Source organism: Ambystoma mexicanum, chromosome 5q (assembly GCF_040938575.1).
Source record: "Ambystoma mexicanum isolate Mex_15411 chromosome 5q, UKY_AmexF1_1, whole genome shotgun sequence".
Lineage (NCBI taxonomy): Eukaryota > Metazoa > Chordata > Amphibia > Caudata > Ambystomatidae > Ambystoma > Ambystoma mexicanum.
Genome location: NC_090933.1, coordinates 617782880 through 617805650, shown reverse-complemented (window position 1 = coordinate 617805650; position 22771 = coordinate 617782880). Strand labels below are relative to the sequence as shown.

The 22771-nt window shown below is 46.7% G+C and overlaps 1 protein-coding gene across 2 annotated transcripts in view; it reads left to right on the top strand.

Moving 5' to 3' along the window:
• NSMAF (neutral sphingomyelinase activation associated factor) overlaps positions 1–22771 on the top strand; it is a 2198666-nt gene that overhangs the window by 795810 nt on the left and 1380085 nt on the right. The gene's annotated exons all lie outside the window — the stretch shown is intronic.

Below are 22771 nucleotides of genomic sequence, written 5' to 3'. Positions count from 1 at the left end.
ATGCCAGACCCATGATGGAGAACAACAGTTACAGGTAAGTAACTTGTTCCTTTTTCACCAAAAAGTGCTTCATTGAGGAAACAGAGGCTCGCATATGCGGCTACACTCCTATTGGCCTGCTGCAAGCGTGTGTCTCTTTACAACACTCTTTAAAGACAAAGGAGTTAGTACCAAATGTAACAAAAACAAAGATAATCCACTTTGCTAGCCCTAAAAAAGTAAATCAGTTTAATTGGTGTGCAGAGGGATACCATACTTCCAAGGTTAGTTCTAACACATAGTTGGGTTTTTTAATTCAAAGTCCTAGCAAGAAACTGTGAGGAACCAGGAATGAGACACAGAGGACTCCTGGTGATTGGTATAAACGTTTATTAAATATTAAAGAGGTTGGACAATGCCTCAATGTCCCTAATCTAGGATGTATTTCCCTATTTCAACCAAAAACGAAGGGCCTGTCCTGTGTCAAGATGTCCAAAGCAAAAATGGCCTATATCCGAAATCCTATTCTAGCCCTCTCATTCTAAAAATAACTCTAAGGTGTTTAGTGTATTTATTGTCTTTGACTTGAAAAGTGCACAAATGTTCAAGTTCAACTAAAGGGTATAAAACCAACAAAAGTTCCAAATTGATAATGTTCAGTTCTAGCGAATGACTCCCTTCCCAAGATTTCTCTCCACCAAAACAAAAGTTCAAAAGAATAACAGATTATTTGTAGCCCAAGAGTATTACCCCCTCCTCTTGGTGTTGCAATGCACTCCAGGAGAAATAACTCCCTTCCCCAGGTCTTTTCCTCATTCAATGTAATTCAAAATCCTAAGGGCATGAATCTTCCTTGGGATTCGCTGACTCGCAAAGCACCTGGTATACTCTCCTGCCAGGTTCTCCCATACGTTTGTTCACTTTCAAGATCTATGGGTATATTCTTTTCCCTAAGTTCCTTTTATCATTGGTGTATTTGTATTTCCCCCAAACACAGGGACTATGCAACTCAGTTTGTGATGTGAGCCGTGGGGAATTTGCCGCCCGTTCCAGTTAGGGACCTGGAATGCCTTCTCCAGCTCCCTCTTGGGGCCCTGACCTTCCACTGTAGGTTCACTGGCTTTAGCATGGCTCCTTTGGCTTCTCTTACCCCGCTCGGGTCTTTCTCGGCTTCCGCTCTCGCTCTCCAATTTGGGCATCGTGTCTGTGTTTGGGGGCAGTCTGCGCGCATCTCTGGCTTTTCTTGCTGGTGCAAAGCTCCTTTGCCTTGCGTACTGCTTCAGTGTCTCTCCTGCCTTCAAGAATGTGTCTCCAGTCCAGACGCTGCCTCTCTCTTTCTTTGTGACGCTTCTTAGCTCGCATGTCCACCTGACAGCTTGGCTTCCCCGGCAGTCACTAGCCGGTCTCGCTGCAGTTCTCTACGGCTTCATCTTTGAACTCCTGCGTTTACTGAAGGGGAGCTATTTGAAGCCAATCTGGTTTCTCTAACAGCTAGACTGCTCACTTCGGTCCAGCTGAGCGATCTTAATTCCAGTTCAAGGCATAAATTTGTTTTCAAAAATTGATTAGCAGAGATTGATGATTAAAATGTTCTTGGTCAGTGTCAGAAATGTACCAAAGTATCAACTGAAAAGGATACAATACTCAAAAGGATACAGGAGGTAGGGTCTTCCGGATCCCTGTTCACCCGACTTGATAGTCGTGAAGTCAACAAAGACCTTCCAAATGATACAACCCTCTGGCTGATAAAACAGGCAGAGCGATGGATCACTGGAAAGGGCGTGGGTAAGGTATAGTAATCCAGCCTAGGACAAATTAAAGTATCATGATTAACTGCTCCAATCTGAGTATGATGAAGTAGATAATGACAGGAATGATCACACTGACCTGTATCTCTGGGTAGAACAATCCAGAAGTCTCTTGATGGATTTGAAATGAAATGAAGAACAAAACGACAGGGAAGGGAAAATTAGTAAGGGAGACTTATCCCGAACGGAACGAGGCTCACGCTAGATACGGGTTGAATTCACCACAGGATAGCGTCCAAAGTTCAGTTCAAAGTCACTTCCAATGATCCTTGAAAGGCTTCCTTCCCACTTTAGGGATCAATCCTTCTGTTAATTCCACAGATGCAGGAGTTAGAAGAAAATAGCGTTTGAAGACAACGTGAGCGTGTGGATTTACACGCGGGCAGGATTCGCGCAGCCTGGGCCAGCCGCGTGTGAAGACAACGTGCGCGTGTGGATTTACACGCGGGCAGGATTCGCGCAGCCTTGGCCAGCCGCACTTGAAGACGAAGAGCGCGTGTGGATTCTACACGCGAGCAGGATTCACGCAGCCTTGGCCAGCCGCGTGTGAAGACAAAGAGCGCGTGTGGATTTTACACGCGGGCAGGATTCACGCAGCCGTGGCCAGCCGCACTTGAAGACAAAGAGCGCGTGTGGATTCTACACGCGAGCAGGATTCACGCAGCCTTGGCCAGCCGCGTGTGAAGACAAAGAGCGCGTGTGGATTTTACACGCGGGCCGGATTCACGCAGCCTTGGCCAGCCGCAATTGAAGACAGAGAACGCGTGTGCATTATCACGCGAAGGGATAGCTCCAGGAATCAGCGTGTGGCGGAACACACGCTATCGAAGGCCCAAAAGCAGCTGTAGGATTATGCCAGGATGTAGATCAGAGGTTCAGCTACACAACGCCAATAGAGACGATCAGAAGCAGCGAGTGAAGTTTCTACGCTGCTTAAATACGTAATACCGTAGTTCACGTGACGAAGCAAAAGTCACGTGAAGTTAGCGACGTGAAAAGTGTAAACGTCGTTTTCCCGGTAACGTATCGAATAGCCTCCATTTGGAGTAGAACGGTCTCGCTGTCCTACGAGCGTAGCGTCCAGCATGCATGACAGTGCCATCCCCCAAAGGGACAACCTCTCCCCTCCTTGTGTGAAAGCGCTTCAATAAAGCAGGAGCATGTATGTTGGAAAGAGGTTCCCAGGACCTATCTTCGGGACCATAGCCCTTCCAGTCCACCAGATAATATGGTCTACCAGAACGGAGTTTCATATCCAGTATGTCCTGTACCTCGTATTCATCAGACCCCCGCACAGAAATAGCAACAGGCCGTACAGGCAGTCTAGTAGTGTCAGAGAACGGCTTAATGAGCGAGACGTGGAATACAGGATGCACCCGCCATCGTTGTGGCAAAGCCAGACGTACAGCAGCAGGGTTAAGAACATGGAGCACTTCATACGGACCGATGTATCTAGGCAACAATTTCTTTTTGCCTGGAATCCTTAAGTTCTTAGTGGATAGCCAGACTTTCATCCCAGCCTTATAGACAGGTGCGGATACCCTATGAGCATCGGCATAGAACTTGTCACGTCGTTTAGCCTGCTCCAATTGCTGCTTCACCTTTCTTTGTAATCTCTTCAGATCACGAAGAGTACGGCCTGCGGCAGGCGTGTCCAGGGATAGACCGGAATCCAGAGGTATTGATCGGGGGTGTTGTCCATAGAGAGCATAGAACGGTGAAGTGCCTATGGCACTATGATAAGAGTTGTTATAGGCAAATTCAGCCGCCGGTAGTACCGTGAGCCAATCCGATTGGTATTGCAAACACAGACACTGCAGATATTGTTCCATAGTACAATTGACCCTTTCAGTCTGTCCGTCGGTTTGAGGATGATAAGCGCTGGACATTCTATCAACAATCAGTAATGCAGATGTTAAAGCTCTCCAAAAGCGTGACGCAAACTGCGAGCCCCTGTCAGTAATGATTACTGACGGTAGACCAAAGAAACGAAATATATGTTGGATGAACAGTTCAGCCAGAACAGTAGCAGTTGGTAAACCAATACAAGGAATAAATAGGGCCAATTTAGTGAAATAATCCACTACGACCCATAGGGTATCATATCCCTGATTTGGGGGGAGTTCCACCACAAAGTCCATAGATATCATGTCCCATGGTTTGGTAGGGACAGGCAGGGATTGGAGTAAGCCCACTGGTTTACCAGGTGTATTTTTACATTGGATACATACAGAACAAGAAGATACGTAGTTTATAACGTCTTTTGCCATGGATGGCCACCAGCACCACCTTTTGAGCAGGTCCAGTGTTTTCTTCCGTCCAGGATGGGCTGCAATCAAGGAATCATGATTCCATTTGAGGGCTTTATTCCGCATTGAAGGAGTTGGTAGATAAAGCACTCCTTGTGTGAATGGTAAACCGTTATGCACGTCCAGATTCATATCCTGGACTACTTGTGGATTGTTTTTTACCCACTCTTGTATTTCGGTTTTTAAGGATGGTTGAACCGAACAACTACAAATCACATGATCTGCCAACAGCTGGGTCTGTACTTGTTTTTCTTCCTGCGCCTCTTTACTCATACGGGACAAAGCGTCCGACTTAACATGTTCTCGGGCAGGACGATAGGTGACCTGGAAATCGTATTGGGCAAAAAAGACATGCCATCTGGCCTGACGGGCCGTAAGGCATTTCATGGATTTGAATGCTTGGAGATTTCTATGGTCAGAGTACACCAACACCTGTTGTTTGGCCCCAAGAAGATGATGACGCCATTCTCGGAAGGCATCTTTGATAGCCAGTAGTTCCCGCTCAGTAACGGTGTAGTTCCGTTCATATGAGGTGAGTTTACGAGAGAAGAAAGCCACTGGGTGTTCCTCCTTGGTTTCCGTGCAAACTTGTGAGAGCACTGCGCCAATAGCGACACTGGATGCATCCGCTTCAACGACAAACTGGCGATCAGGATCCGGATGTTGAAGCACGGGTGCAGTGGTAAATGCTTCCTTCAGCTTTTCGAATGCTGCTTGGGCATGTTGGTTCCAACAGAAAGGTACTTTGGAACTAGTTAAAGCCGTCAAAGGAGCTACTGTTTTGGAAAAGGAATGGATAAATCTGCGATAGAAATTCGCAAAGCCCAAGAAAGACTGTAGTGACTTGACGTTATGTGGAATTGGCCAGTTCAAGACGGCCTTTACCTTGGAACGACTCATTCGAGCACCTAGATTGGTAATGTCGTAACCCAGGAATTCCACTTCCTGTGAATGAAAGACACATTTTTCGGCTTTCACATAAAGATGGTTCTCCCTAAGTCTTTGTAGGACTGTAGAAACATGTCTGACGTGTTCCGATAAAGATGATGAGTAGATCAAAATGTCGTCCAGATAGACAACCACAAATCGGTCCATTATGTCTCTGAATATGTCATTCATGAAGAATTGAAATGTGGCGGGAGCATTGCACAGACCAAAAGGCATCACCAGATATTCGTAAAGACCATACCGTGTCTTAAAAGCGGTCTTCCATTCGTCGCCTTCACGAATGCGAACCAAATTGTATGCACCTCGCAAGTCCAATTTGGTGAAGTAACTGGAAGTGCCTAACTGATCCAACAGAACGTTTATTAGTGGTAAGGGGTATTGGTTTTTGATGGTGATATCATTAAGTGCCCTGTAATCAATGCATGTTCTGAGGTCTCCCTCTTTCTTAGGAACAAAGAATAGAGGAGATGCAGCAGGAGATTGTGAGGGCCGTATAAAGCCCGTTGCTAGCGCTTTGTCAATGTATTCTTTTAACACGACATCTTCTTTAGGTGTTAAAGAATAAACACGGCCTGTAGGAATTTTGGTACCAGGAATCAATTCGATAGGACAGTCGTACTGTCGATGAGGAGGTAATCGTTCTGCCTGGCCTTTATCAAAGACATCAGCATAATCAGCGTATTCGCATGGTATTATATTGTCGCATCGATGTACAACGCTGATAGTAGAATCCTCCACCATAGAGGCCAATATGTGTTGTTTATTTGACACCTCCTGACTGGTAAAGCAATGTTCATTGCAATGAGTCGAAGGATATTGGAGCGATCCCGAAACCCAGTCAACAGCAGGATTGTGAAGGGTTAACCATGCAAGACCAAGTATGATCTCGTACTGCGGAGCAGCAATAACATCGAAGATGATTTCTTCTGAATGGTTATTAGATAACGTCATCTGAACCGGTACCGTCTCCTGGGTTACCATACCAGAAACTAAAACAGATCCGTCCACGGTGTTCACCGTTTCAGGTCTTTTTTTGTTTACAAGGGGTAAGGAATGGTTCTTGGCATAGGTGATGTCAATATAATTGCTGGTGGCTCCAGAATCAACCATGGCCTTGGAAACCACTTCTCGCTCATCACAATGTAACGTCACCTGAACTATTACAGGTGCATGTTTAGGAATGGTACTGGAGTCCGATGAAACACTCGACATAGGGACTCCTGCTATTGTCGAGTTTTGGCGTTTCCCGCACGCTTGACGGGTTTTTTAGGACATGTTGCCAATAAATGCTCGGAAGAACCACAGTACATACATAAGTGGTTTTTTCTTCGGTTCTCCCGTTCTGCATTGGACAATCGGCCTCTCACGGCGCCTATTTGCATGGGTTCAGGGTCGTTAGAGACGACTGCTGGTGTCTCTGACCGCCCCGAGACTGGCATGAAGGGCTTTTTCTCTCCCTTTCGAGCATTCCTTCGGGCGTCGATTTGTAGAACCAAATCGAGCAGCTCTGGGAAACCCGTAGGAACCACAGGAACAGTAGATAAGGCGTCTTTCAGTTCTTCAGAAAGACCCTTGTAAAAAACAGCCGTTTTCTTGCTGTCAGGCCATTGGGTTTCCGCCGTCAGTTGATTGAACCGGGCAACGTAAGACATAAGGGGTTGGCTGCCCTGTTGTAGGTTAAGCAACTCTAGATCTGTGGCTTGAGTTGAGTAACGCATGTCAAAGACTTTACTCATAGCAGTCAAGAGATCGTCACAATCGTACAACAAAGGGCTATTAGTTTCCAACAAAGGGTTAGCCCAAGCAGCGGCTGTGCCCCCTAAATGGGAAAGCACGAAGGCTGCTTTTGTGGTTAGATCAGGAAAAGATGTAGGACGGCAAAGAAAATGGAGTCGGCACTGATTTACAAAGGTTCTGTAGGTTTTGGGATCACCCGTGAACCTTTCCGGAGGGGCCAAGGGAAACTGAGTGGGCATAACCACATTAATAGTTTCCTGTGGGGGTGCCGTAGTCCCAGATCCAGATGCAGTAGCCATCGGCGCCTGTGCTCCCTGAGGACTACCATGTAGGGCGTCTTGCATAACGTCCATACGGTGCCGTAACATGTCCTGTGCAGTAACCATTTCGTTTCTCAAATCGTTGATCAACTGTGTCAAAACAGTTAAAGGATCCGTACCCTCCATGGCTTCTGATTCTGTCAGAAATGTACCAAAGTATCAACTGAAAAGGATACAATACTCAAAAGGATACAGGAGGTAGGGTCTTCCGGATCCCTGTTCACCCGACTTGATAGTCGTGAAGTCAACAAAGACCTTCCAAATGATACAACCCTCTGGCTGATAAAACAGGCAGAGCGATGGATCACTGGAAAGGGCGTGGGTAAGGTATAGTAATCCAGCCTAGGACAAATTAAAGTATCATGATTAACTGCTCCAATCTGAGTATGATGAAGTAGATAATGACAGGAATGATCACACTGACCTGTATCTCTGGGTAGAACAATCCAGAAGTCTCTTGATGGATTTGAAATGAAATGAAGAACAAAACGACAGGGAAGGGAAAATTAGTAAGGGAGACTTATCCCGAACGGAACGAGGCTCACGCTAGATACGGGTTGAATTCACCACAGGATAGCGTCCAAAGTTCAGTTCAAAGTCACTTCCAATGATCCTTGAAAGGCTTCCTTCCCACTTTAGGGATCAATCCTTCTGTTAATTCCACAGATGCAGGAGTTAGAAGAAAATAGCGTTTGAAGACAACGTGAGCGTGTGGATTTACACGCGGGCAGGATTCGCGCAGCCTGGGCCAGCCGCGTGTGAAGACAACGTGCGCGTGTGGATTTACACGCGGGCAGGATTCGCGCAGCCTTGGCCAGCCGCACTTGAAGACGAAGAGCGCGTGTGGATTTTACACGCGGGCAGGATTCGCGCAGCCTGGGCCAGCCGCGTGTGAAGACAACGTGCGCGTGTGGATTTACACGCGGGCAGGATTCGCGCAGCCTTGGCCAGCCGCACTTGAAGACGAAGAGCGCGTGTGGATTCTACACGCGAGCAGGATTCACGCAGCCTTGGCCAGCCGCGTGTGAAGACAAAGAGCGCGTGTGGATTTTACACGCGGGCCGGATTCACGCAGCCTTGGCCAGCCGCAATTGAAGACAGAGAACGCGTGTGCATTATCACGCGAAGGGATAGCTCCAGGAATCAGCGTGTGGCGGAACACACGCTATCGAAGGCCCAAAAGTAGCTGTAGGATTATGCCAGGATGTAGATCAGAGGTTCAGCTACACAACGCCAATAGAGACGATCAGAAGCAGCGAGTGAAGTTTCTACGCTGCTTAAATACGTAATACCGTAGTTCACGTGACGAAGCAAAAGTCACGTGAAGTTAGCGACGTGAAAAGTGTAAACGTAGTTTTCCCGGTAACGTATCGAATAGCCTCCATTTGGAGTAGAACGGTCTCGCTGTCCTACGAGCGTAGCGTCCAGCATGCATGACAGTCAGCAAAAAACCCATTTGATTAGCAATGCTGTACTAATATTTTTAATGTCACCAGAAGTTATTTGTACGCAAGACATAAAGAGAAGCAATACAGCATTTGTGTATACCACTGAAGTTAAGGTATTCGTGAGGTAAGTCAGGCCTTGCAAATTCTTTAAAATTCTGCCAGACCTGCAGGTTGAGTAACTTGGTTTACCTGCTTGACCAAAGAGAAATGCACTTGACCCATAGCAACGGATGACAAAAATTGTAAATGCGCTTCCTGTAAAGTGGTGCATGTCGACACAAACCCACTTTCTTTGGCACATTGCTGCCACCCAGAGGCCAGCCATGCACAGTGAAACTTTTATTTGACATTTACTGCAAACAAAGTAAATGTTAAATATATGTTTCAAACATCCCCTCAAAATGGGACCCTTTCCAAATAATCTATGCGAGTAGACTTTGCGAACCATGCATGAGTGTCTGTAAAAATTTAAAAGGTTAGCTGCATGAATGGACACAAATAAATAGATATTGTAAAAAAGTATCTGAAAACCGTTTGGCCAGCTGTCTCCTGCAGGTGCTAATATATAAGGCAATCCTAATCACAGAGCAAAGCAAGCTCTGGAGGCTTATTACAGTGCATGATATTGCAGTAGATCTGTAGATGTACAGACTGGATGGAACTATTAATCACTTCTTCGTGTAAACATCTAATTAGCTTTGTGTATTCATTATGTAAGAGTAAAGAAATTGAGACTTAGCAGATTGGATGGCGAAGCAGGCAAAGAACTGGCCAAACTAGGTGGAATATTGTAGTGTGCTGCCGTCTCACTTTGGGGTAGCTGGTATAAAACAACACAGTGATAAAATAGAATGTCAAAAAGTATAGGATTAGCTCATGGGGTGAGCACTAGTTGCACAGATGTATGCAACCAGCAGGTCACAGAACTAGGTTTGCCATCAAAAGTATTTGGCTGTGTGATCATGTACATTTTCAAAAGTGTTCACTAGTCAATATGATGCATCTTCCCCCAGCAAAATGAAGTATAGTTGACACTATGAGATTTAGATACACCAACCTAAACATTACTATAAAGCATGGAGGCAAAGCAGCGTTTTACAGTAGCAATACTGTAATCATGCATTATGTAACAGCTTACACCTTTAGGAATGGAATTGCAAGACTGTCTTTTAAAAAAAACAAAAAAAGTTGACACCTATTGGTCTTTGCCAGACAGGATATAGTTAGCTTAATAAAAGTATTCTCCCAATTCACTTCTGGTTTACGTTTATTTTGAAAAAGAAAAAGTAAATCTTGCTGAGCACTCCCACACAGGCATTTGACAATTAAGAGTGGAGGGGATGTTTATTGCTGCACTCTCTTCCTCCATTAGCCACTTTGAACTTGCACAGAGAAAGAGGGTGGAGAGAGAGCTCTGAGGACAAGAGATGAATGCAGGGTGAGCTGTATTTTCATTGAACAGGGTAACTTAAATAGCTATTTTTGCTACACAGGTTTTAATTTAATTAGCAAACCTACAGACTTGCATAGCAATTTGCTATGCAACACTGCTTAGTTTATGCCTTGCAGTTGTTCTCTTTGTCATGTCTTTGTTACTGATGTAACTAGGTGATGTTCGAAAGTTCTATGACTAAATGTTGGAGACTATGGAGCGTTACTGACACAATATGCCATGAGGGCCTGAAGTACTGAAGGGGTGCCCCTAAAAGGGAGTGGGGGATACCATGTCTCACCAAATGTTGTTGCTCCACCCCCAGAGAGTCACCGCCCCCATGTGGTCCTCCCTCAAATGGCCAACGACAGGGATCAGGTAGCAGCTTCCGTACCCTGGCCACAGGAGGAGAGGCTACCTCCAAGAAAGGAGGGATGACCTACTCATATTCATCACAAAACACTATCTTTGTTTGTAACTCAGAAGAAAGGTGTGCCTGCTTGGTGCCCAAATGAGTATTAGAAAGAGATTTTGCTGCTATTCACTCCGTCCATTAATGAAATTCTATAATGGTAAAGTTGTACCGAGCTTAATATATGGTTTAGAGCTATGGCACAGGGAGGAAACTTTTGGCCAGGCTAGACTTTGGCACTCAGTCCTGTTTTAGCCTTAACTGGGTCTGACTTCTTCAATAGCACATATTCAATGTAATATGATCGTACTCCTCTTGAAGATGGAGATCCCTGAGTAAATACCCTCTTCAGTGAGTTAAATGGTTGCTGGAAATCTGTCAAGAATGAGTGGCTAAATACATTAGCGACACAAGGTTTAGCTCAGATTAAACATCTAAATACTGATTTTCAGAATGTTACAGATAGACACAAACGGTTAAAAGTACGTTATGGGAAAAGGACTAAATCGACACAAATGAAATGTTAGTCAAATACAAGCTGTACACATTATTAGATAAGGGGGAGAAAAAACTGGGTTATATCCCACGATACCAATGACAATTCCTTAGTCAATATTACAGAGATCTGTTCTTAAGATTTCATCTAATCATCCTTTGAAAACAATCAAGAAAAACATAGAAAAAGCAGGATCCCTAAAGTCGGTCTGTACCTATTTGTAAAAAAGAGACCAGAGTTGAATCTTGCTGAAAGAATGCAAGTTTACTTTTCACTTGTGTGTAGAATTGTGTTCCCCTTATGTAAATTCAACAGACTCCTTGCAATCTGACTGGTTTTGACATAGAATGGTGTCTGGTGAAAATACATCCTTATCGCTAGCTGCAGCCAAAGTAATCAAAAGGATGTTGTTAAACCTAGAACATGAATTGTTGGAAACAAAAAAAATATTGAATTGGTCTTTTTTTTTTTTTGCCACTTATTGACTTCATATAGAGAAAGATGTTAGCCATTTTTAAAGTAATCTTTTTTTTCCTTGTATCATCTAATGTGATGAAATATCCTATATTCTGACTTTTTAATTTTTTCTGAAATGGTAATCTTTTCACATGTAATGCTATGAAATATCTTACATTCATAAGTAACTGTTCATTAAATTAATCAAAATTTGAAAAAGGTGGCACCACCCTAATTGGGTTAAGTAATCTATCTGGTCACTGTTTATCAAAACTCGCAAGTAATTATTTGGTGCATACCGGATCCACAAAGCACTTTGTGGAATGGTGAAAAGACTAAGGGAACCTCCTACATTTCTGGTCGCACCCTTGTAGCATATATTACTACTTCAGATTCATAATACAATTCAAGGAAGCTTATGATTCTTCCTCTGTATTTTAAAACATACTTATTCATGTTTTTCCATTTCATCAACATCTTGCAAGGCTGACCGTGTTGGCCAATGCATTTTGGACTGTGCTGTCCATCCTCAGAATATCAAACTGGAAATGGTCATAATATACATCATTATGTTTATAATTTGAACCGTTCAATAAAAGCACACTAAAGAAGGACTTTTATTCTCAGTAGACTTCATACCTTTCTTTTTAGAAGAAATGAAAAAAGTCTGTCTACGGTGTGTCAGAGAACTTGCACTGTTTTGATGAGCTAAAAGGATCATTTAAAAAACATAGAACAAATTTAAATAGATGCCCCAATCGGCACAAAACTGGAAGGAAGTGGCGAGCATACAAGGGGATTAATCTAGATGGTAGACTCCTTGTGGACATGCATGGTGGGGGGATTCCCGAGATCGCGCATACTCCAACACGTGAACAAACTTAAAGATCTGGCTTACATACTAGGGAAGTGAAGGATAGTAATGGGCTGGAAGGCTAATGTAAGACCAAATGTGGAGGCCTGGTGGTGGGATCTATTGAAATGGGCAGACGCGGAAACAGTGGCGTGGAAAGAAGCTGCGTGTAGAGGGAGGGGAAGAGGAAACTGAGACGCTGACGACTTGGTTGCATCTGGTTGCATTATTGACAAGCTCAGGGTCAGCAGAATCCGGAACTAATGGCTCCCTAGATAATGGAGGAGAAATAACTGCCATAAATTAAGATATATGTTGTACATTGCGAGACTCTGGGGGGGGGTGGGAAGTGGAGAGGGGAGGAGGGTAAATTAGTGATTGTTTTGTTTTTAAGCACCATGTTGTGGTGTGCTGTATACGGTTTCTTGTGAAAACTAATAAAATATTATTTTAAAAAAATAGATACCTCAATCGGCATCAAGTGAAATAAATCAATCCATACTATCCCAAATGATATTTACAATTGTTATGCTACACCATTCAATGATGTTTACGGAATTGTCAGATTTTACAATTTATTGTATAAAGTTTTATTTAAACCATATATACAAATAATTATAATAATCCTATGATGAAAGACTATGATGAAGTGCTAGCATGAAGGACTAGGCTGAATAGAAGGGCAAGAGCTAGGAACAAGGGTGAAGGAGAAGGACTAGGGCCAATGAGAAGGACTAGATTAAGGACTATGATTGGGAAGGTATAGAGTGAAGGATTATGATTGAGAAGGAGTATGGTGAAGAAGGACTCGGCCTAAGGATAAGGAAAGGACTATGACGAAGGAGAGAAGGACTGTTGGGAAGGGCTAGGGCATAGGATTGACAAAATATGAATGACAAGAATGAAAGACTACCACAGCGAAGTACTAGTTTGAAGAATGACTGATGAAGGGGAATAGAACGACTGGGAGAAAGGAGAAAGAATAGGATAAAGGAGAAAGAATAGGATAAAGGAATAGAAAGGAGAAGGACCAGGATGGAGGGGGAGGACTAGTCCAAAGTACTTGTATGATGAACTTGGGGGAAGGAGGTTGATGGCGAAGGTCTAGGACAAAGGACCATGATGAAAGAAAAGCACAACTGAGAAGGACTATGAAAGTGAAAAATAATGAAGAATTATGACAAATGAAGGACTATAATTGGCTATGATGTCCTTTGACAGAGGAGGAGGACTAGGACAAAGGACTATGAAAGAGGACAATGCAGATGGACAAGGACTGGGATGAAGGTGTATGACAACTGAGTGGGATCAGGAGGAAGAAAATTAAAGGAGGAGAAGTATGATTAGGAGGATGGGTAGGGCAAATAAGTAGGATGAATGAGAACTAGGACAATGCCTGGTGGACTGGGGCCATTGCATAGGGCTGAGGCTTTAGCAAAGGACTATGGCCTTGCTGATGAATTTTGATGAAGAGGTAGGACTAGGATGAAGGGAAGGAGAATGAAAGGATGCAGGAAAGGTCTAGGATGGATGAGAAGGAACAGGACAAATGATGGATTAGGACCAAGGAGAATGATTAGGGTGACAGACTATGATGGGGAAGGTCTAGGCAGAAGGACTATAGTGACCGAGCAGAAGTAGTAGAAAGAACCATGATGGAGAACTGACAAAATAGGACTAGTATGCATGATAATGAGGTAGAAATCTTAGGACTAAGACAAAGTTGTCCATCATAGTCCTTTCTTTAGTGAAAGGACCATGATTAAAGAACAGGACAAATAAGGACTAGAACAAAGGAGAATGGCTAAAACCAAGGACTGTGGTGAAGAATTATGACAAAGGAGAACTGTCACCAAGGAGTAGGACATAAACAAATGACTGATGGATAAGGGACAAAGATGAAGGAATAGGGGGTGCGGGGGGACTAGGGCTATGATGAAGTGAGTAGATGGACGAGGGTGAAAGACCATGATGTAAGAATCTGACGATGGTTAACTACCCATACAAAGAACAGGGGCTATGACCAAGTACTATGATGAAGAATTATGAGAAAGGACTATGACGGTTGTGAAGGACTAGGATAAAGGACTATGCTGAGAGAGAAAGCCCTAGACAAATGACTATGAAGAGGGAGAATGTCGGTGTTACCCAAATTGGTTGTGTCAAATTGACCGTATGGTACAACTTGCCGAATTTGACCATAACCGTTTGGTCATTTTGAAACTACCAATTTGGGTAATCACTACCAAACATGGGGAGCGGGGGTTGCAGGAGAAAAAAAAATGAAAGCATTACCCTGCAGTGTCAGATCCGACCCGCGTAGGAGGGACGGATACGACGCTGTAGGATAGCAACATGCACGGACGGGAAAAGGGTAAGTAGGGGGTGATTGGTGGTGTGTGTGAGGGTGGGTGGGAGCTTTTAGTTAGGGCGGTTTTGGCCGCAGCAAAATTGGCTTTGCAGCCGAATTGACCGCAGTCAATTTGGCCGGAAATAATTGTGCTACGGCAAAATGTATACATCCAGAATGTCTATTACTAAGGAGAAGTACTGGGATGAAGGACTATGGCCAGGGATGTTGATGAGAAGGTAGGAGTATGAGGAAGGAGTTGGACAAAAGGAGAAGTAAGAATCTGACAACGGGTAACTACCCAGGCAAAGAGGGGCTCTGACCAAGTACTAAGATGAACAATTGTAAGAAAGGACTATGACAGATGTGAAGGACTAGGACAAAGGGAGTATGCTAAGAGAGAAAGCCTTGGAAAAATGACTATGAAGGGGAGAATTTCTTTACTAAGGAGAGTAATGGGATGAAGGACTGCGACCAGGGATGAGAAGGTAGGAGTTTGAGGAAGGAGTTGGACAAATGAGAATTACTAGTATCAATGGACGAAGACAAAACTAGATTGAGGGGGAAGGTGTAGGACCAAGTTGAAGGAAGAAGACTAGGATGATGATGATGAGGAGGGGTGACAAGGACGAATGATGGAGAAGGACAAGGGCGAATGACTGATTACCAAAAAGGACTATAAGTAAGACTTTGATGAAGGGCTGTTATGAAATAAAAGGATTGTGGCGAAGGATGACTAGTTTGAGAAACTAGGACAATGATAAAAGATGGAGTAGGATGAAGGACTAGGACGAAGGGGAAGAAGGATAATAAAGGACTAGAACAATGGGGAATGTGAAAGACTAGGATGAAGGAGAAGGACTATGACAGTTTTTACAAAAAATCGTGGCAAAAAGGCTGTGGTGTGACCCGGTAAAAGTGTTTGCATTACATCACATAAACGGAGCAGTGGTTCGGGGGGTGTCCCCCGCTCCCTCTGTGCGGTATAATGGGTCTGGGGGTTGCGAAGACCACACCACACCACATCCTTTTTGCAGCGATTATTTTTTTACTGCCATTTTTGCGGCGGCTTTATTACATGGAACCAAAGAAGAGCTGTACAAAAGAATTGAACAAAGGATAATTTTTGTTATTTATTTAACATTTATAAAGCGCTCACACAGCCCGCAGGCATCGAGGCGCTGTTACAGGAATTGTTTGTTTTTCTTAGTTGCGTAAATGTGTTGTTTTTTTTTGTCTTAGTTACGAATTTATAACGCGCTTAAACACAGAGGTTTCTAAGCGTGGACCCGGGGATCGAACCTGTTGTTGCTTCGTGTCGTCTTGCTTCCAAGACGCGCACGCTGCCGCTGAGCTATCCTACCGGGACGAAGGATATGTCAAAAAAGACTAAAAAGAGTGAGGCAGAAGAAGGAAGAATATAAAAGGAGGACTAGGAAAAGGGCTAGGACGAATGACTATGATGAGAACGACTACGACTAGGACAAAGGACAATGATTGTGTTGGATTAGGATTAAGAACAATCAGCTCAAAGGAGAAGACTTATGACTAAGGAGAAGTAGAAAGCTGATGGACTGTGATGATGGTGAAGGACTTTGAGAATGATGAGGGGTTATAATGAAGGTGAAGGACTGACTGTGAGAAGGATTTAGGAGTGTGACCCTACCACCTGGACAAAAGAGGAGGACTGTGATAAAAGAGTAGAACAAAGGGGCGTGGCTTGGAGACGCCGCAATCGGCATGTCTTCTTAGGAGCTCCTGGCAAGTGCGGTGCACCGGACGCCATAATGCCGGCCCACTACCCCGTTTTCACACGAATTTCAACAGAGACACATCTGAATGCCGGGGGCAGACACCTGCGGACGATCTTAGCTGGGGAATGGCGTTTTCACCGCTTCCGAGGCCCCGCTTACCCAGGACTCGGCCCAAGCATGGGGGAAAATGGTGGCCGCCACACAGCAAGGCGGACCCCAGCAATGGCCCGAAGCGCCCAAAGCTGCTGGTAAAGGCAATCAACCTAAGCTCCCCGTCATCGGAGCTGATTCTGCTACAAAGGAAGCAGGCTGAATTCACACCCGACCCACCTACCCCTCTGCTCCTCCTCCCGCCCAGCTAGAGCACCCGCCGTGAGGGAGCGCACCACTACTTGAAGAGGCGCACCGTGGGTCAGCCCCTAACTCCCGCCTCCCAACTGCAATGAACCTCAGCTTCTCACAATCGCCGGAGCACGACCCCTCTTTATCACTGGCAGCCCGGCTCCCCCCAACTGGAGCGGAACGCGAGGAGTCCCGCCTCCTTTGCAGCGGTCCCGTGGAGGCCGGATCCGAGGTAAGCAGAGGCGGTGGGGGCTTGTCCTAGGCCGCCGACAGCTCCCATTCTGGCGTGCCCTTGAAGTGGGTGTACACCGGGGGAGCTGACCTGCACACCTAATCGACCCCTGGAGCACACTCCCCACCCATTACAGAAAGAAGCAGCTCACTCACGCCAATTCTGATGCAGCTACCCTCGCATTAAGCTATGGAGCGATGCACCATCAGCGGCTTGAGGCTTGGCGGCTTCACAAACCCAACGACCGGTGTTGCACCCCCTGTCCCCACCCCCTGAGCTTTCTTCACCACAACAGCAGACTCGAGCACAAACTCCCGAAGAGGCAAGTCCCAAGCCACAAGCTCCCACCATCACGCTCGTACGCCTCCGTGAACAATGGCGAAAAGCGGGAAAGCGTCCAAACAAGTGGACATTGCAATGCTAATGAGCGGAGCAACTGCAGAAAAAGCAAAGAAGGGGGACTCCCTGGGAGAGCTCTCCGCAGGCAGCAACCTCCCAACGGAGGCTCCGGATTCAACACAATCGGCGACCAAATCAGATCTTAGGGACCTAGTATCGGCCTTGACAAGGAAGATCCAAAAGGGCACCGAGGAGGTCACACAGAAAATTAACTCCCTTGACAAACGGGTCGCGGCGGTTGAATCCTGTGCGGCCGAGTTTGAGACCGACCTCTGCCAACGGAAATTCGAATGGGAGAAGGGGCTGGACAGAATAACCGCACTGGAGGTGAGATGCGAGGCACTCGAGGCGAAACAAGAGTATGCGGAAAACAGATTGTGTCGAAACAATATCCACCTCTGCAGAATCCCATCTTCAATCCCGGACGCAGAGTTGAAAAGCTATGTGTTGGAACTGTTCAGATTCATCATCACCCTTCCAGACGAGGCCCCATTGGAACTGGACCGAGTACACAGAACAGTCCTGAGACGAGCATCCCCCTCTCCACCAGATGTCCTCGTTAGGGTGCACTTCTACCAGATCAAGGAGGACATCATGTGGGGGAGGCCAGAGCGATGCAACAAATCACCTTCCAAGGCTCCACAATCCTACTTTATCAGGATTTAGCAAATGCTACCCTCCAGAAGCGTAAAACGCTCAAAGTTCTGACGTAATGGCTCCGGGAACGGAAAGTCCCATACCACTGGGGCTTCACAACATCCGTGAAATTTGCTTGGGAAGGAGCCAACCGGGAGATCCACTCGCTAAAGAAAGCAGAAAAATCCATGGGGGTCAGAACCGCCCTGGAGGAGTTGGACACTGAAGAAACACCCCGAAACGCACCCGGGAAGCAGCCGGGGGACCCCCTGGACAAAAGTAAGCCGAGGGCGCAGGATCCGCGGCCCCCCGCCAAAGGGGGCTTAAGCCAGCCTAACCAACAGCTACACAGCATCAGTAACGAGGCTGGGAGGCCGTGTGTCGGGCCTAGTATCCATGCGGGGGTTCCGGCCCGGGGTGCGGTCCCGGGATGAGGAGGAGATCACCCATCAGGGGTGGCGGAACACAGGGATCTGCACAGGATTAACAAGGCAGCGGGCCCCAGGGGTCCCTCACCTCTCGAAACACTTATCCCTGTGCCCTAATTATGTCTTGCTATGCCACACCGTAGCGTTCGCGTTGGGCTCAGTTGGCCAGTTCATAGGTGCACCTGCACTGCCAGTTACCCTGTTTAGTAGGATGAGTTCTCTCCTGCTAGGTTTATTGGAGGGGGGAGGAAGGGAGAGGGGCAGAGGATGGGGAGGAAAGGTGCTAAAGATCATGGGAAGGGAAACTGCTCCTGCCCCACTTCTGCAGACAGCCACACAACACAATTCACCAACAGTGATGAGCACCCTTGTGCAATGCAGACAACAAGCGGCCACTCACATGGTCCACACCAGCCCCGGGTCCGCCTTGCCCGCAGCCATGCAAATCACCACCCCTTCCCAGGATAACAGACACTCATAATATTGTTATCCTCACCTGCAACGTGCAAGGCCTCAATTCCCCAAGAAAGCGCAGATCTGTGGAGCACAGAGTGGGGCAACTAGCAGGAGACATAGTCCTTCTTCAAGAGACCCACCTATTGCGAACCGATGAAAGCCGAATTAAATTTAAACGATTCAAGAAAGCCTTCTTCGCGTCCTCCGGTGAGAAAAAACGAGGGGTAACAATTCTCCTCAGTGATAGTCCCCCTAACTAAGCTCACAGTCAAAAGGGAACTGGGGAGCAGATTCCTGCTGCTGAAGGGGCTTTTCGTGGAGCAACCCATTACTATTGTGGTATTGTACTGCCCGAACTCCACCCAGAACAAATTCCTCACTGACCTGATCCCAAGTACCCTAGCATTCAAAGAGGGGCTCCTCCTCATAGGAGATTTCAATCTGGTCCCCAAACCCCAAATGGATAAAACCCTGGCGCCCACCAACTCTGACTTTACACATGCACTGTTGCTGGCTAAGCTCCTACGAGAAACTGATACGATTGAAGCCTGGAGACTAGCCAACGGGAGCGTAAGGGATTACACCCACTACTCCAGAGCGCACAGAGGTTTCTCGCGAATTTACCTCTTGCTAACCTCTAGTGCCCTATTCCCCTGTTTAGACAAAAAAAAAGATCCACACACGCATGATCTCGGACCACGCCCCAGTCTCCGCCAACCTTAGCATCTCGGGCCAGATAAACTACCCTCAGCGTCAATGGAAACGACACGACTCCATACTGCTGGATGACAGCATTAGAAAGGAGATCGGGGAATCCGTTGAGAAGTACTTTAAGGAAAACACGCCAGCGGACACATCCATAGGGGTAACCTGGGATGCCATGAAGGCTGTGGTCAGGGGCTCCTTGATTAGCGCTGGGGCGGAACAGAGGCGGGTTGCAAACATCGCGGCAGCTAAGCTCGAGAAGGAGGTGAGGTTCTGGGAGGTGAATTGATATCCCACCACTATAGGAAAACAGAAAGGACCCTTAAAGCTAAAATCTCATTTGAGATCCACTGGGCTGACCGCACGGCTAAAGCGATGGCCTTTATCACACAATTCTATTATAGTAAAGGAAACAAAGCAAACAGGATACTTGCATATAAACTTAAAGTCCACGGCCGGAACAAAATCTCGAGACTCATAGGAGTCGACGGCAAGGCCAAATACACTGAGCTAGAGAAAATGGAGGAACTAGTGAACCACCATAGAGAAATCATGACGGGGCAACCCACGCCACCCCTGGACCTTCCCAGGTACCTCAGCCCCATCCACCCCCAAATGAAATCCCTTCCAGCACAACTATAATCCCCATCATTAAAGGCCACGGCCCCGGGCCCGGATGGGTTTACGGCAAAAATCTATAAGACTTATGCAAACATCTTGGTCCCATACCTGTCGGCCCTATTCAACTCCTTCCTGGCGACAGGTATTGTCACAAACTCCATGGCAGAATCCCTCATAGTGCTTATATGCAAACCAGGGAGAGATCCCGAACTTGCCTCTTCCTATCGACCAATAACCTTAATGAACAATGATGGGAAAATATACTCAAAGGTACTGGCAGGCAGGCTGGGGGCGATCCTTCCGGATATAATTGATCGGGATCAAAAGTGATTTATCCCAGGGCGGGGGACATACAACAATATACGGCGTACAATCAACCTAATTGAAAGCGCCCATAAGACGGGGGAGGAAATGGCCATAATATCATTAGACGCCCACAAGGCCTTTGACCGACGACTTACATCCGAAAGGTGCTGGGTCACTATGGGTTCGGGCCAAACTTCACCAAATGGGCTATGGCCAATTACCAACACCCCACTACACAACTGCGGGTCAATGGCAGCAAATCCGAAAAAATTTAAATTAACAGAGGCACCTGGCAGGGGTGCCCCCTCTCCCCACTAATCTTTGCACTCTCCATGGAGCCCTTTGCAGCCAGAATAAGGTAGAACCTGAGCATAAAGGGACTAAGGGTGGGGGACCATGAAAACAAAATTGCTGTCTATGCGGATGACGTCCTCGCAACCATAATCGACCTGAGATGCACCCTGCGCCCCCTTTGGAAGGAAATCGAGGACTTCGGAGTGGTCTCTGGGTTCAAGATCAACTTAGACAACTCAACCGCCCTCCCAATAAACCTCTCAACAACAAAAAGCAGCCTTCAGCCAAATATTACCAATCTCTTGGTCTACAAAATCCATTGAATACCTTGGGGTGCAACTTCCCGGGGACCCCGCCCGCCTATACCTAGACAATTTCCCACAGCTGTTCAGGGACTTCCGGAGCGACCTGAAAGACTGGGGGACTCAGGAAATTTCGTGGTTTGGGCGCATCACCGCCATAAAAATGAACCTGATTCCCAGGCTCCTGTACCACTGCGCTGCTCTCCCAGTCCATATCCCAAAACTCTAGTTGCTTTCCCTGCAGAAGAAAATACAGGAACTCGTCTGGGGGGGGGGGAGGGGAGAGGCCCAGAATAGCCAAAAGGATTGTGACCCGTGAGAGGGCCCTGGGAGTGCTGGGAGTTCCCGACATAGCGAGATACGCTCACGCAGCCCAACTCTTGCACGCATACACCTGGTCCCAACCTTCGGGCCAGCCACTCTGGAAACAACTAGAAGAATCCTGGTGCCCAGTCCCGTTGGCGGATCTGCCTCACCTCCCACCTATAAAATCCCAGTGCAAGAGAGGCCCCCCTCTCAGGATCCAGAGTAACCATGGAAAGCTGGAGAGCAGCATTGCGGAAATGAGGTATCCGGGGAACATTAGGCCCATTGACACCTATTTGGAATAACCCTGAGTTCTCCCCAGGTAACTCGGCAAGAGGCTTCGAATCATGGAAAGCAGGGGGATTACAAAGAATGGCAGACTTCTGGGAAGGCGGCCTCCCCATAACATTTGAGAGATGCAAGGAAAAGTTTGGGATGGGAGAGTCAGAGAGGTTCCACTATGCCCAGCTCCGACATTGGCTATCACATAAAGAGATCGGGGAAAAGGGGTCCAGAGATCTAACAGCGCTGGAGCTCTCGCTTCTGCCCCCCCCCCCCCCCAAGTCAGAATCTCGATGCTACACCACCTACTGAACAGAACTGACCCATCCAAAAAAGAAAAATACATGCTAGACTGGGATAGAGATCTGGGCAGAGAGTTAGACGTGGAGGAATGGGGGAAAATCTGGACCAGACTCCATAAAAGCACGCAATGCATCTCGAACAGAGAATGTGGCTATAAACTTTGTTACAGGTATTACATCACCCCAGAGCAACTAAACAAAGCCAAACCCGAAACCCCGGCAAACTGTTGGCGCGGATGCAAAGAGCGGGGCATGCTATTCCACATGGTATGCTCATGCCCGAAGGCCGAAAGGTATTGGAGGGAGGTGGTGGGTCACATTAGCGATCTAACTGGGATCACCTTCCCCCGGGACCCTGGAACAATACTCCTGGGAGAGACGGGGGGTGGAGGGGGAATTCCTGCTGTCTGGCCATGTCCCACACCTGTACACCCACCTTCTCCTAGCAGCAAAAGTAGCATTAGCCTGGCTCTGGAAAAACGCTGAGGGCCCATCAACTCACCTATGGTGGTCACAATGTTGGGAGATCGTTGTTGCGGAGAAGGTCACAGCAATACGCACGGGCCGCCTGAACAATTTTCTAAATACCCTGCTCTTACCAAAAAACCACCCCTCACACGCTGGCTCTAACCTGGTTTGGCTTATGGACGCGGCCAACACGAGACTGAGGGCCCCGGGCCTTGAAACTTGCAGGGGATGGAGAAGGCGGGGGGAAAGAGGAACTGCAAAAGCGCGGCCAAGGCGACCTACTGACATTTACGCAGAGCGGCTTCTAGGCATTGCTCGTACTATACGCTACCACTGTTGTTGATGGCTATATGTCTGATGATAATACGCACCTTTGTTGTTTGAAAACCC